General features: G+C 49.5%; 1 pseudogene across 1 annotated transcript; it reads left to right on the top strand.

The window, feature by feature from the left end:
- Positions 1-1,826: 1,826 nt before the first annotated feature.
- On the top strand, positions 1,827-2,467 carry LOC311580523 (large ribosomal subunit protein uL11-like; annotated as a pseudogene). The gene has a single exon. The product of its transcript is annotated as a large ribosomal subunit protein uL11-like (transcript).
- The last annotated feature ends 12,260 nt before the right edge of the window (positions 2,468-14,727 follow it).

The following is a 14,727-nucleotide window of genomic DNA, read 5'->3' as shown; positions in this document are numbered from 1 at the left end:
TTGATGGGGGTTTCATCAAATTTGCTAAGGTCACATTTGGTAGTACAGCCATCTTCACAGTCTTATTTCCCCTGATTCACGTCACTCCATCGGAGGTCTTTTCTAAGCTCTTCAATTTTTGTAGTTTTCATTATAGAAATCTTTCACCAAGTTGGTTAGATTCTCTCCTACATGTTTTGTTCTTTTGGAGGCCATTTTGAGTGGTACTGTGCTACTTATTTAGTTCTCTGTGGGTTTGTTATTGGTATATTGAAAAGCCACTTTCGTTCTTACTGTTGTTTTGGTTTTGGTTTTTCAGGGTCGGGTTTCTTTGTGTAGCCCTGGCTGTCCTGGACTTGCTTTGTAGATCAGGCTGTCGTCGAGCTCACAGTAATCCTCCTGCCTCTGCTTCCCTGAGTGTTGGGATTACAGGCGTGAGCTAAACCATTGGATTTTTGTATGTTAATATTGTATCTTGTTAGTTTACTAAATTCCCTTTTAGGGTCTAGAAGGTGTTTCGTGGAACCTTTAGGTCTTCTAAGTATAGCGTCACATCATCCTTACGTACAGACGTTCGATGTCTTCCTTCCTGCTGTGCCCCTTTTATTTCTTTCCCATGCTTTATTGCAGTGACTAAGGTTTCAAGTACCGCACTGAGTATTGGTGACGAGGCGCAGACATCTGTCTTGTTCCTGGTTTTAAAGGCAATGCTTTCGGCTTCTGCCCATCCAGGGTGATGCTGTGTAGCTGTCACTTGTGCTCTGTATTGCTTTTATGATTTGATATGCTGAATCGTCCTTGCATCCCTGACATTTGATCTTCTTTAAATGTTAAAACAGGATTTACAGATATATCAAAACACAACGTTTAATTTGTGTGCTCTGATCTTCCTAATGTATTGTTGAATTTGGTTTGTATTTCGTTGAGGATTTTTGCATCTATGTTCATCAAGTACACTGGTCTAGAGGTTTTTATCATCACATTTTGACATTAGGTTGATATTGGCTTCATGGACTGAGTTTAGAAGTAACCACCCCATTTCTATTTTATAGAAAGCTTGGGGCACATTGACATTAGATCTCCGTTAATGGTCCAGTAAATTTCAACAGTAAATCTTTCCATCCTGGGACTTTCCTTGGTGAGAGACCTTTAATTACTACTTTAGCCTCATAATTTCTTGCTGACCCACTGAAAAGAAATGTTACTTTCTCCACTCTCCTGACTCAGTTTTGGCAGGTCATATGCATTGAGCAATGTATTCCTTTCCACTGGGTTTTATAAATTATCGGAGTATAAATTTTCAAGATCATTTTCAGTTATTCTCTGGATTTCAGTGGTATCTGTTGTAAAACACACACACACACACACACACACACACACACACACACACACACACACACACACACGCCCTTTATTTCTGGCATGTGAACTGGAGGTAAATCAACTTGAAATGTACTTGGTTTTCACCGAAAACAATCTATGACAACACATGCTAACGAACTGAACTAGAGCCCATTTGAATAGGTTTTGGATTTGTTTGTTTTCCAACTTGTCAGCGTCAGTACAGACACCAGACTACGCTTAAACATCAAGCTGCGTGGGTGAAAACCTTGACCAGCCACATTATTTGTTTGTTTGTTTGTTTGTTTTTGTTTTTCGAGACAGGGTTTCTCTGGGTAGCCTTGGCTGTCCTAGACTCGATTTGTAGACCAGGCTGGCTTCAAACTCACAGAGATCCACCTGCCTCCCGAGTGCTGAGATTAAAGGCGTGTGCCACCACACCCGGCGACCAGCCACCCTATTAATCATCAACAAATGCAACTTTAAAGAGATATTTTGCGCTTTTTTTCGGCTTTCGGCTCGGAGGAGGCTACGGTGCAACTTTCTTCGGTCGTCCCGGATCCGGGTTCATCCGACACCAGCCACCTCCATCCACCATGCCGCCCAAGTTTGACCCCAATGAGATCAAAGTCGTGTATCTGAGATGCACCGGAGGCGAGGTCGGCGCCACATCCTCCTTGGCTCCCAAGATTGGTCCTTTGGGTCTGTCTCCAAAAAAAGGTTGGTGATGACATTGCCAAGGCTACCGGTGACTGGAAAAGTCTGAGGATTACAGTGAAACTGACCATTCAGAACAGACTGGCCCAGATTGAGGTGGTGCCCTCTGCCTCTGCCCTGATCATCAAAGCCCTCAAGGAGCCACCGAGAGACAGGAAGAAGCAGAAGAACATTAAACACAGTGGAAACATCACTTTTGATGAGATTGTCAACATTGCCAGGCAGATGCGGCACCGGCCCTTAGCCAGAGAGCTTTCTGGAACTATTAAGGAGATCCTGGGCACAGCACAGTCTGTGGGCTGCAATGTGGGTGGCCGCCACCCTCATGACATCATAGATGACAACAACAGCGGTGCTGTGGAATGCCCAGCTAGTTAAGAAGCAACAAGAAAGTATTTCAATAAAAGACTATCTGATGGCCAAAAAAAAAAAAAAAAAAAGAGAGAGAGAGAGAGATTTTGCTTATTATTATCATAGTGCCAGTGCATGATGGGGGGGGGGGATGTGCGTGCTGTGCTGCAGTGCACAGGAGGACAACATTTGGGAACCAGTTCTCTTCTGCTGCTGCAGGTTCTGGGGATGGAACTCAGGATCTCAGGCTTGAGTGCAAGCTCTCTCATCCGCTGCGCCACCATCTTGCTGGAATTTGTAAATAGAATCTGAGGGGTCACACACACTAAGACCTCTTTATCATTGAGGACAAGCTTGCCTATCACAAAAGCGAGAAGGCTTAGTCTCTCACAGCAGGACTAACTGCCTGCAGAAGGGACATTTGACGTTGTCTCTTGTTAAGTAGAAAATGGATAAAGGGCCCTCTTGTTGATGCAATAGGGGCGCCAAGGGATTCAGTTACATCCTTCCGGATGCAGGGGGGCATTGTTTATATGTTGATCTTCATTTTACGACCATCGTCTGCGTGAGCTCGTCATGTTTGACCACCCCTCTCCATCACCTTCTGCTTCTGCCGAGTTCATATTTCATTAGCATCGCTCTCACATATTATTATGGGATGTGGCTCTGCACCTTCCCGGTGCTGCTGGGGCGCTGAGCTGGAAGTGTGTGCTTCTCAGCCTCAAGGTTTCCCAGAGGAAAAGGATGAAATGTGTGTGTGTGCGCGCGCGCATGAGCAAGGAAGGAGGTCCGAGTCCAGCTGGGGTTGTGGGAAAAGAGCGCGTGAATATTTTTCTCCACAGTAAGTGTTACTGCTCTTGCAGGCGGCCAGGTGGAAGCGGGATCTCAGGGCTCTGAGACCCAAGTCAGGTAGCAGAGGGCTCCGGAACCGAATCAGGGGACGACAGAGGGCTGACTGAGGCCCGACCTGACTCAGAGGAATGGGCCCAAAGCTTAGGAAACGAGCAGCAGATTGGCAGCATGGCAGGAGACAGCAGAAGGTTGCAGAGGCCACGGGAGCGCTAACGGTGACCACAGTGGTTCCGCGGTGACTGAGTCCAGGAGGCCCAACAATGAATCCATTGGTGAGAAGGGAGGCCCTTCTCTCCCAGTGCCACAGCTCAGAATAAACAGCCAGTCTCAGAAGTCCTTCGGTGGGTGACGGGTGACGTAGGTAGTGCTCATGTGAAACAGGAACTTACAAATCTTGGGCAGTGGGGAGGGGCTTTGAGGATGGATGTGTCTAAGTGGCTGGGATTTAGGAATCTGTTAATGCTCTATTTGCATGGGGAAGGCTAACAGCAGGTGACAGCTCATGTGAGTGACCCTCTGTAGCCGCCTGGGGATTGTGTCCCCGTGCTCCTGAGGCAGGCACAGAAACAGGGAGAGAGCTTTGTCCCCACATCTTCCATTCTCAGGATGAGATAGATCTCAAGTTTGAGCTTTCCGTGGTCTGAACAGGCCTGTCTGGCTAGTCCCATGCCAGTTCCCCTGGGGGAACTGTCTCCGCCACATAATTCTGCTGTGTTGATAGAACGATTTCCATCACCGCCAAAGAGCAGACTGCCTCGGGGATGTCCTCTCTGTATCTTTTCTTTTTCTAGCGATCCTAGTAAGAAATTCTGAGAAGTCCTCGGTGCCCTTATCAGCATCCTAGAACTCAGTCTCTGTTGGCTTTTGGCCATGTGACCTCATGACAGTTGCAAGTTGCTCTGTGGTGACTGTGCCACCACCATATCTGCTGGATATGGAGAGCCTTCTTTGTTGAATTCAGCTGCCTTCTCCGGCCATGGAGATAAGGCAGGGATGGAGGAGCTGAGAGTGAGGACAGCTGTGCCAGCAGCAGGGCTATGGTGGCGGGGTGCCTGAGCTTGTGACAGGAAGACACAGGGTCAGGCTGTGCTGTGCTGGGCTGCAGCGTGACTCCCAACAGGAGTATAGTTTCCCTGAGAAGCCCAGCCCTGATGTAAAATGTCTGGATGCTCATGCCTGGAACCCTGCTGCTGTAGGGAGTCAGAGACAGGGGGATCCCCGAGATTAGCTGGCAGAGTGTAAGCTGGACTGGAGAGCTACAGATCCCATGAATGAGTCTGTCTCAAAGAATAAGGTGAAACCAGCCAAGGACAATACGTGCAGTAAGCATCAAACCCCTACCCAGATCCAGCCAATGGACAGGACATTCTCCACAGTTGAGTGGAGAGTGGGGACTGACTTTCACATGAACTCTGGTGCCTCATATTTGACCACGTCCCTTTGATGGGGAGGCCTGGTGGCACTCAGAGGAAGGACAGCAGGCTACCAAGAAGAGACTTAGTACCCTAGGATCATCTACAGGGGGAGGAGGTCCCCCTCAGTCACAGTCATAGGGGAGGGGAGTAGCATGAAAGCGGGATGAAGGGTGAAATGGGAAGACACAAGGGACGGGATAACAATTGAGATGTAATATGAATATTATCAATAAAAAAAGAATAAGGTGAAAGAATGATTGAGGAAGACACCCCACATCAACCTCTGGCCTGATTATGGACATGCATACATGTGTACTCACATGAACATGTATATGTATATATATACACATACATATACACACATATATATATACATACATAAAAATAATATAAAATGTATTTTCCAGAATCATCCAGTCTCATTAAGAGATGGCCCTTGAGCCATTTTCTCAGACACTAAGTCTGTCTGTCTTAGTACCTGTGTGCTGGGTTTGAAGGTCACTTCTGAACACTATGAAACCTTTCTTGGTGACAAGCAGTGGGGAGGGGCCCCCCTTCACGCCTTCCGCAGGAGCCCATCTGCAGATGTGATGGTGAGCTTCCTACAGAGTAGGTCTGTGCCTCCCCTCGCCCGTGGCTTCATACTTCTCCCTTCCTCGCTGTTCCACAGGGCAGGACGTCCACTGACCTTGTGGAGCAGGGAAAGCACTGCCTGCCTTCTCTCTCTCCCCTGCCCTCCCCTTCCCTCTGTGTCCCAATGTCACCTCCCCCAGCTTTGAAGGAGGCAGTAACACAGTAGGACCATATTACCTGCTAGTTTGTGGAGTAGGCTGCCATAAGCCAGGGCTCTTTGCTAAGCAACTATAGCAAAACGTGACATCTTTTCACCGAGCTTGAAGGCTAAAGCCACAGTATGTTCTGAACCATCATATGGAAACATCCTTAAAGTGGTCAGGCAGGGCCGCACTCAACCTGGCCAATTGTAAGTTGGACAGCTGGATCGCCCCAAGAGCAGCTTCACCTGTCTGTGGAAGGAATTCTGCAGCTCCCAGAGTTGGGAAGAGTGCCGGCCAGGTCATCCCCAACAGCCCCATGCCACTCCAAGAGTGCTACCCACTGAGCTTTCCAGCCTCACTCTAGAGACTGGGACACAGTGGGTCTGTAGAATGTCCATTTCTTACACATTCCCAGGAATGTGCCCTTTGTACCAGGGCTATTCTTTTTTGTTTGTTTGTTTGTTTGTTTTGTTTTTGTTTTTGTTTTTCGAGACAGGGTTTCTCTGTGGAGCCTTGGCCATCCTGGACTCACTTTGTAGACCAGGCTGGCCTCGAACTCACAGCGATCCGCCTGCCTCTGCCTCCCGAGTGCTGGGATTAAAGGCGTGCGCCACCACGCCCAGCTCCCAGGGCTACTCTTTGAAGGCTACTGACCTAGACTTGCACTTAGGACTCTTTCCCCGATGCCCCACCCATAGCGAGGCCCTCCCCAAACACAAGGGAGCACTATGGACTAGGCAGAGTACGCAGGAAAGCCTGCACACTGGAGCTGTGGAGGTGGGGGCGATTATCTCACCGAAGACGGCAGCTGCGTTCAAGACACGTGGAGTGTAGAACTGTGTGAAAAGAGCCAAGAGAGATGGGCTGAAAGTTTTTCTCGGGGGACCTCAGAGACCTCGGGTTCCTTCTGCTTACCTGGGGAGTTCAAGCAGATGGAAAAGTCTCCAGAAGAGCCAGGCTAACCTGGGGTGGCAAAGTCTAGTTGCAGAAGGCTAACGGACCGGCCCTTTGGGGTCTGGCAGTGTGCCAAACATTTTGACACATGCAAACGGTGGACTTGAATTCCAAATTTATATTTCTCTGACACCAGAGGCCCTATAGTTAGGAAGTCCCACAGGGCACAGGCAAGAAAGGAGACAGGCGGGCTGGTAGACGCGTGTGCACGCGCTTTGGTGTCTCCTTGACCGCTACTGCCTCCGCGGAGGGCAGAGCGTCGCTGAATCTGGAAATGCAGCAAGAAGGCTGTTTTTCGCTCGACAATGGCGCCCTCTGGTGGACAAGAAGGGCATTGTCCCAGCTTCCCAGGCTTTCTTAAACGTGTTACCTTGGAATTGACAAGGAGTAGTCAAGAGGCACCAAGGCCCTCATCTGGCTTCGCCACCAAGCCTGTGACATCTAGGGATTCCCAGGTCTTTCAAAAGAGGTTATCAATTCCAGAGCTGGGAGAATACAGGAAATGAAGGTTTTAAGATATTTGTACTCTTGCTGCGCCAGCCACTGTTACACTGGTGAACTATAACTGGCTGACTTAGGTCCTTGACACACTTCGGTTTATGAATGCAAAGATCATCTTTATCAACTTCGCATCTCTGATTATTTCCTAGGAGAGAGTGGCATTTTGGGTAGAAGATTTTAGGCTGAAAACTAGATTTTGTTGGGCTTATTTGCTTATTCAGTTTTGAGACAGGGTCTTACTATTTAGCCCTGGCTTGCCTGGAGCTCGCAGAGATCTACCTGCCTCTGCTTCCCCAGTGTTGGGATTAAAAGTGTGCACCACCCCCAGGCAATGGTGGAGCACACCTTTAGCCTTCAGGAGACGGAGACAGACGGCGGATCTCTGTGAGTTTGAGGTCACCCTGGTCTACAGAGCTAATTCTAGAACAGCCAGGGTTACACAGAGAGACCCTGTCTCGAAAAAGTGTGTGCCACCAGACCCAGCCTACACTTTATTTTTTTTTTCAGACAGATTCTCTCACTGGAACCAGGAGTCCCACTTCCGCTAGCCTGGCTGGCCAATGAGCTTCTACTTCTGCTTGCCTGGCTGGCCAATGAGCTCCGCGGATCCTCTTGTCTCAACCCCCTCAGACACACACTGCTGCTAAAAATCTCTTTGCACAGGAGATGGAAGTCCTGTGGAAGTGTGTCCTTCCTCCTAAGGTCCCAAAGACAAACTGAGGCACAGTTCCATCAGAGGTTATTCTGGAAAACCAGTTAACTTAGTGGGCTTCCTCACATAGGTGAGAAGCTACTTACGGAACTGTGGGTGTTCTTCCCGCAGTAGGCCACTTGGAATGTCTTTACCCAGCATGCATGGGGGCTTCCTGTAGCCACAGAGAGAGAGAGCCCCTTTCGCCTTGGTCTTCCCCTGCTTGTATACTCTAGTGCCCATCCCCGCCTTCCCCCTCGCCAGCAGCTAAGGCAGAGCTGCCTCCAACAGATGGTAGGCAGCTCAGGTGAGGGTCTTTTGTGACCCTCCCCCCGCCCTTAATGGAAGAGGTGTAGACAGTTAACTACTCAGCCGGGATAATCCTTTTGCAAGAGGATGCAGCTGAACCTCCCAAATGGCTCAGCGTATAGTAGTGTACAACAGATGCCACTTTTTCACGGGTTCTAAGGATCCAGTCTTAGGTCCGCTCTTATACTTGTGAAGTGAAGGCTTTATCCACTGAGACGTATCAGCAGCACCCCCCCCCCCCCGAGATAGGGTCTCACCTTATGTTCTGGGTTGACCTGAAACTTACTGTATAGCCCAGGCAGCTCTCAGATAACATGGCCCTCCTGCCTGGGTTTATAGGTGTGCATGCCTCTGAACAGACTTTGATTGACGAGGAAAGATGGTGAGAGCCGAGCCCCAGGATCTGGACAGCAGAGGGCAGCAAAAGGCTGCTCTGGGGCAGGAGGAACACTTAGAACTCTATGGGTCAGTCATTATTCTGAAAGCAAATACTGGTGGCGCACGCCTTTAATCCCAGCACTCAGGAGGCAGAGGCAGGTGGGCTGCTGTGAGTTCGAGGCCACCCTGGTCTATAAGGACAGTCAAGGTCAGCCAGTGCTGTTACACAGAGAAATCCTGTCTCAAAAAGCCAAAACCAAAACCAAAACCAACCTTCCCCAAAACAAAACAAGCAAAGAACCCTTAACAATAGCCTAGAAGCCTTAAGAAGTACTATTATCATCGGTCCAGTTAAAGTGTGACAACTAAGCTGAGATGTGCAGAGGTCGGACCACTTGGCTAAGGTCACTAGACAGCAGTGTTGCCAAGCTCGACCTATGCAGCCTGCGCACTGGCCACCACCCCACAGGTTCCCAGCACCAGAAACACTGGAGACTCAGCAATGCCAACCGCAGAGGGAACCAAAAGTCTGGGCTGAGAGAAGAGAGAGGAACTTCTCCGTTAACAAATGACCGTGCCTTGCATTCAGGTTTCCATTTGTTGCAGCAAAGGAGCCACGCCAAGTGTGCCATGGACAGAGGTCCTCAGCAAAGTTCAGGGGTGGTTATGACAGTGGGGTTTCTTTGTGGAAACTGAGGCGGGGGTTAAGTTGAGGATCGCTGTGAGTTCGAGGCCAGCCTGGTCTACAAAGCGAGTCCAGGACAGCCAAGGCTACACAGAGAGACCCTGTCTCGAAAAACCAAAAAAAAAAAAAAAAAAAAAAAAAGCAAATTAAAAGCCACTAAATCGTACGTCTGTGTTCTAACTAACCCTGCCCCAGGGGACGATGACAGTTGCTAGGGTCCCTGGCTATGGGTGGCTCTCAAGGCAGAAAGCCAGAGAACACATTTAAGGCCCCCTGGACTTCACCCATTGCTTTATCCACTGGGCCTCGCCTGGCAGGAAGGGCAGTAAGAGCAACGGAACTGAAGGCAGGCTCCAAGGCCGCGGTGAGGGCTGCCCTGGGTGGGGATTCGGTGCAGACATTCTAGAAAATGACCAGCACCGAATAACCCTGTGCTGAGTCACTCAGGGGGGAAGTTGAGCTGCATTTAGCTCCCTTGAAAGAAGGCAAAGAAATGTGACACGCAGTGAAAGCATTCCTCTGACGGGGTAAAATCGAAAATGGGTGCGGGGAGACAGCCTGGGCCAGCTCGATCTTCAATGTCGCTGGGGGTTGGGGGTTAGGGGGGTTGGGGGGCTTGGGGGTGGAGGGCTCGGGGGAAGGGGTGGTGGTGGGGTTGGGGGGGAGGGGTGGTGGTTGGGTTGGGGAGAGGGGTGTGGTGGGGTGTGGTGGTGGTGTCGGGGGGAGGGTGGGGGGAACAGCACAGGCACGCATTCCTACCTGCTCAGGTGCTTTTTCTATAATACACTGTTATCACCTGCATGACAGGTTGGTCACGAGTAGAGGAGGTGGGACAGGGTCTTGCTTACAGGAAGTGCTCAACAATGCAAGCCTGCATTCTCCCTGTGTGTCCAACGGATTTGCTAATTCATGGTTCCCCAAGGTACCAGGTACAGGACAAGCAGCATGCACTTACCTGGAGCTTATTTAAAAAGCAAATTTAAGCTGCTGGATCTGAAGCCCGTGCTCTAAGTACCCCCACTGCAAGGGGATAACAATTGCTAGCTCCCCTAGCACAGTTCTTAGAGTTGTTACGCCAGAACTTTTTTTTTTTTTAGATTTTATTTATTATGTATACAGTGTTTGAAGGCCAGAAGAGGGCACCAGATCTCATTATAGATGGTTGTGAGCCACCATGTGGTTGCTGGGACTTGAACTCAGGACCTTTGGAAGAACAGACAGTGCTCTTAACCTCTGAACCATCTCTCCAGCCAACTGAACATTTCATTCTTAACGCCATGGTAAGATTGGATGAGGCCTGTCCTGGACCTATGATAAACCAGCATCCAGAAAATTCTTTGCCTAAGCAAACTGAAGGCTTTAAGTCACTGGTTATTTCACCCTAGGAAGAAATTGTGAGAGGTGGCTTTTAAAAAGCATCTGCACGGAAGGCCTGAGGAGAGGGCTTTCGACCTAGGGAGGAGCGACACTGGCAGAGGGTCTGGCAGCAAAAGTCAGCTGAGAGGACATCTTAGGGCCTACAAGTCTTTGGCACAGTTCAGGGTAGTTATGATGGTGGGGTTGTGTGTGTGTGTGTGTGTGTGTGTGTGTGTGTGTGTGTGTGTGTGTAGACTGAGGCAGGCAGGAGTTAACTTGAGGAGTGAGGCTCTGGACTAGAGGCAGAGGCAGAGGTCACCGTGAACTCGTGACCTTGGGAAACTATTTGAAATTTGCACCGACCTTGGGTCTCCTATAAGCTAAGTGACTACGGGGGCAAAGAAAGCACATCTGAACTAAGATGGTTTGGGTTTTAAGGCATGGAGGCCGATATCTGTAATAATTATTGATTTGTTTTATAAACATTAGGTATCACCCTTGTGCACCCAATCCTTCCCTGGGCCTGAGGGCATAAAAATGCAAGGAACATAGACTAATGAAATCTCACTATAGTTTGCCATGAGCCTCAAAGGGACCTGCTTTAATGAAAAGAGAGGCGCTGCCTGCAGATCTGGGAATCTAGGTCTGTGGCAGAATTCTTGCCTAGCATAAAGTGGTCCTGGCTTCAATCCCTAGCACTAACACATACACACTCACATTCATACACACTCACTCACACTCAATAGACACTTACACACACACTCACATTTGTACACACATACGTACACACTCACATGCACACTCACACACACTCACATTCATACACACTCACTCACACACATAGACACACACACACTCACATTTGTACACACATACGTACACACTCACATGCACACTCACACACACTCACACACACATACATACTCACACATACATACACTCACATTCATACACATTCACAAACTCACATTCACACACATACACACACACTCATGCTCACATACACACACTCACACACACACTCACAATGGTATTTGCCACAGTGGGGAAGGAGGTGGATGAGTCATGTGGGTCACACACTTGGTCATGTAGGGGGAACTGGGAAAAAGGCAGCCTGGCCCTGTCCCCTCCTGCAGGATGTCGTGGGAGGACATTCGGGGACATGTCCACTCAGTTAACGATTTTGTCAGTGCTTCTTCAGAGAAGCTGGATCTTCGCTCCTTTCATTTCCCCTTCCTGTGCTCCGGGGCTGTGATCCTCACACCGAGTGGTACCCAGTGTATGGTGAGACTCTGACAGAATGCGGCCATCAGGAACCCGGAAGAGTGTACGTACGTGTAGCTGTCATTTTACATAAGCCACCCCACATGCAACTCCATGGCCCTTCTGCTGGGCTCTTTGGTTCCAGATGTTGGGGAGGGGGGGACCCTTATGACACAGGAAGCAATAAGGAACGACCTGAGCACCCCATGGGGCCACAGCTGCCTGCGGATGAGAAGCAGCTCTTTAACTCCACAGCATGGAAGCTTTAACCCTGTGCCCACACTTGCCTAATTTGGTGATTCTCAGACTTTGGGGGCGGGAGGCATCTGAGCACCATGAAGGCCTTGTCAAGGCTTCGGCTCGGCAGGTGTGGGGTGGGGCAGGATGACGGACATTTGTAATAAATGGCCTGCTGCTGATGCTGCTGAAGCCACAAGTCTGGGGGACACACGGAGAGGCACTTACGCCGGGACCTTACCTCTGTCTGCCAGCCCGGGCATAGGTCCCAGAACTGGACAGAAGGATGGATTTGGGCCAGACTGGTCAGCTGTACCCTGTGCTGGAAACCCCCATGGGTTTTTTTGCGTGGTGTCAACTCGGTCCTTGTTTATGCTTAGATGTTCACATATGCATAACGTTGGGCTGTTTGCCGTGGTGTTGGACCCCAGAAGCTAAAGAGTGAAAATCCTGGGAATGAGAGCATCCCTTCCTTGCAGAGAATGTTCTACCCTTTATTTGGATGCTGGAATGGCAGATGGTGAGACTTCATTTTATCTTCAAGATTGTTTTCTCTCTCTCTCTCTCTCTCTCTCTCTCTCTCTCTCTCTCTCTCTCTCTCTGTCTGTCGCTCTGTCGCTCTGTCTCTGTCTCTCTCTGTGTCTCTGTCTCTGTCTCTGTCTCTGTCTCTGTCTCTCTCTCTCTCTCTCTCTAAGGTCTTACTTTGTAGCCCTTGCTGGCCTGGAACTCACTGTATAGAGCAGGCTGGCCTCCAAACAGGTATACTGCATGCCTGTGCCTCATGAGTGCTGGGATTAAAGGCACCATCACAGCTAGCTATTGCCTACATTTCAAAACAAACCCAAGAGAAAAACAAAGTAAAAACAAAAACAAAAACAAAAACAAAACAAAACAAAAAAAAAAAACCCACAAAGAGCCCATTAGTCCTTTGTGCAAAATCTTCCTATAGTCAGTGGCTACATGCGGTGCCTGTGGGAGGACACTTCAGAGCTCACGGTGTTGCTAGGCAGATTCTTAACGGCTGTCTGCAGTGGTGCTTCCTCTAATACAGTGGTCGGCAGCCTTCCTAATGCTGCAACCCTTTAATCCAGTCTGTTCTTCATGTGTGGTGACTCCCAACCATACAATTATTTTTGTTGCTACCTCATAACTATAATTTTGCTACGGTTATCAATTGTAACGTAAATATCTGTGTTTTCTGATGGTCTTTGGCAACCCCTGTGAAAGGGTCATTTGACCCCCCAAAGGGACTGAGAGCCACAGGGACTGAGAGCCACAGGGACTGAGAGCCGCAGGGACTGAGAGCCGCAGGGACTGAGAGCCGCAGGGACTGAGACCCACAGGGACTGAGAGCCGCAGGGACTGAGAGCCACAGGGACTGAGAGCCGCAGGGACTGAGAGCCGCAGGGACTGAGAGCCGCAGGGACCGAGAGCCACAGGGACTGAGACCCGCAGGGACTGAGAACTGATGCAGGTTGAATGGCTGTGGTGGAGTTTGGCCCAGAGGCAGTGAACCTGGGCTGAATGCTGCTCAAGTTCCTGTGCACACAATGCACTGAGCTCAGAATGAAGATTCTGAATCTGGATCCTATGACAAGGCCTGGGCCACGTCAGCAAGTTGTAGGGTGATGACAATGTCTATGACACTGGGGGGTAGGGGAGACCTTTTATCCACAGCCTCTTCCCAAGAAATCAAAGTGGGCTCCTCAAATAGTCCTTCCAGAGAACCGAAGGTGGCTCCGTTGGTCGAGTGTTGGCCGTGCGAGCATTAAGACCTGAATCCCAGCTCCTGTGTAAAAGCTGGCTGAGCAGCGTACATGCATCTGTCATCACAGCACGGGGGAGGCAGGGGCAGGTTCAGGGAGACAGCCTGTCTCAAAAACAGTAGAGAGCAGTTGAGGAAGACACCTGACGTTGACCTCTCAGAGGTCAAAAGCACATGCACACATGCGCATGTGCACCATCTTGTGCACAGACCTTACAGACAGGAGGGGGAGGGAAGGAGGGAGGGAGGGAGGGAAGGAGGGAGGGAGGGAGGGAAGGAGGGAGGGAGGGAGGGAGAAGGAGAGGAAGGAGGAGAGAGGAGAGAAGAAAGAGCATGTGCTTTTATAGATTAGACTTAGGAAGAAAATCCTTTTAATAGTGATGTCATTAGTGGGTTCAATACGTGGCTGTGATTTTCAACTAGTCAATGAACAACCTCCCTGGTTCTGGCGTCCTCTGAGCTTGCCGTGGGGCTCAGAACTCAGTTGAGGGTCCGAGATCACGTGAAGGAAGAACACCTTTGGCTGCTCTGCTCTTCCGCCTAATGATCACCTACTCTCTCATTACTTATGGGTAATATCATAGCTCACCTTGGCATTTCTGTAAAATGAGATCTGGAAGCTACCGGGTGAAGGGTGGGGTAGACAGAGCGGGGACATAAGCTCACTTTAAATTTCCTCAAAGCCTCTTTGCTGGCTGCGTTGAGAACAAACTGTGGGAAGACAAAAGCAAACCATTAACAATGGCAGTGTAGGCTCTAGTGTCAGCAGGGAGGCAGTGGGAAAGCCTAGACTCTAGATCTGTTTTTGTTTTTTGTTGTTGTTTGTTTTTTGTTTTTGTTTTTTTTTTCAGGGAGAAATCAACAGTCTTTGCTTATAGAGATGAAGGGAAAAATCCAGGAGTTTGGGTTTAAGAACTGGAAGCAAGGAGCTGGGTGAAACAGGCATCGGGGGAGGTCAGGAATTCCATCTTGAACACAAGAAAAGTTTCCCACAAAAGACAGAGGGGCTCCTCCTGCGGGGATGCCTTCATGGCTGCCTGGAGGCTTCCTCTTTACTTTCAGTCTGGCCCAGCGCAAGGCTGTGCTCTGGAAGAGGCTCGCGGTTGGCTAAGGGATTAATAACTCACACACCTAGGAGTATCTGAATAAGAGGACAT

The sequence above is a fragment of the Acomys minous genome (assembly GCF_964271855.1).
Source record: "Acomys minous genome assembly, chromosome: 13".
NCBI lineage: Eukaryota > Metazoa > Chordata > Mammalia > Rodentia > Muridae > Acomys > Acomys minous.
The sequence above is the reverse complement of the archived record's forward strand: the minus strand, read 5'-3'. Positions and strand labels throughout refer to the sequence as shown.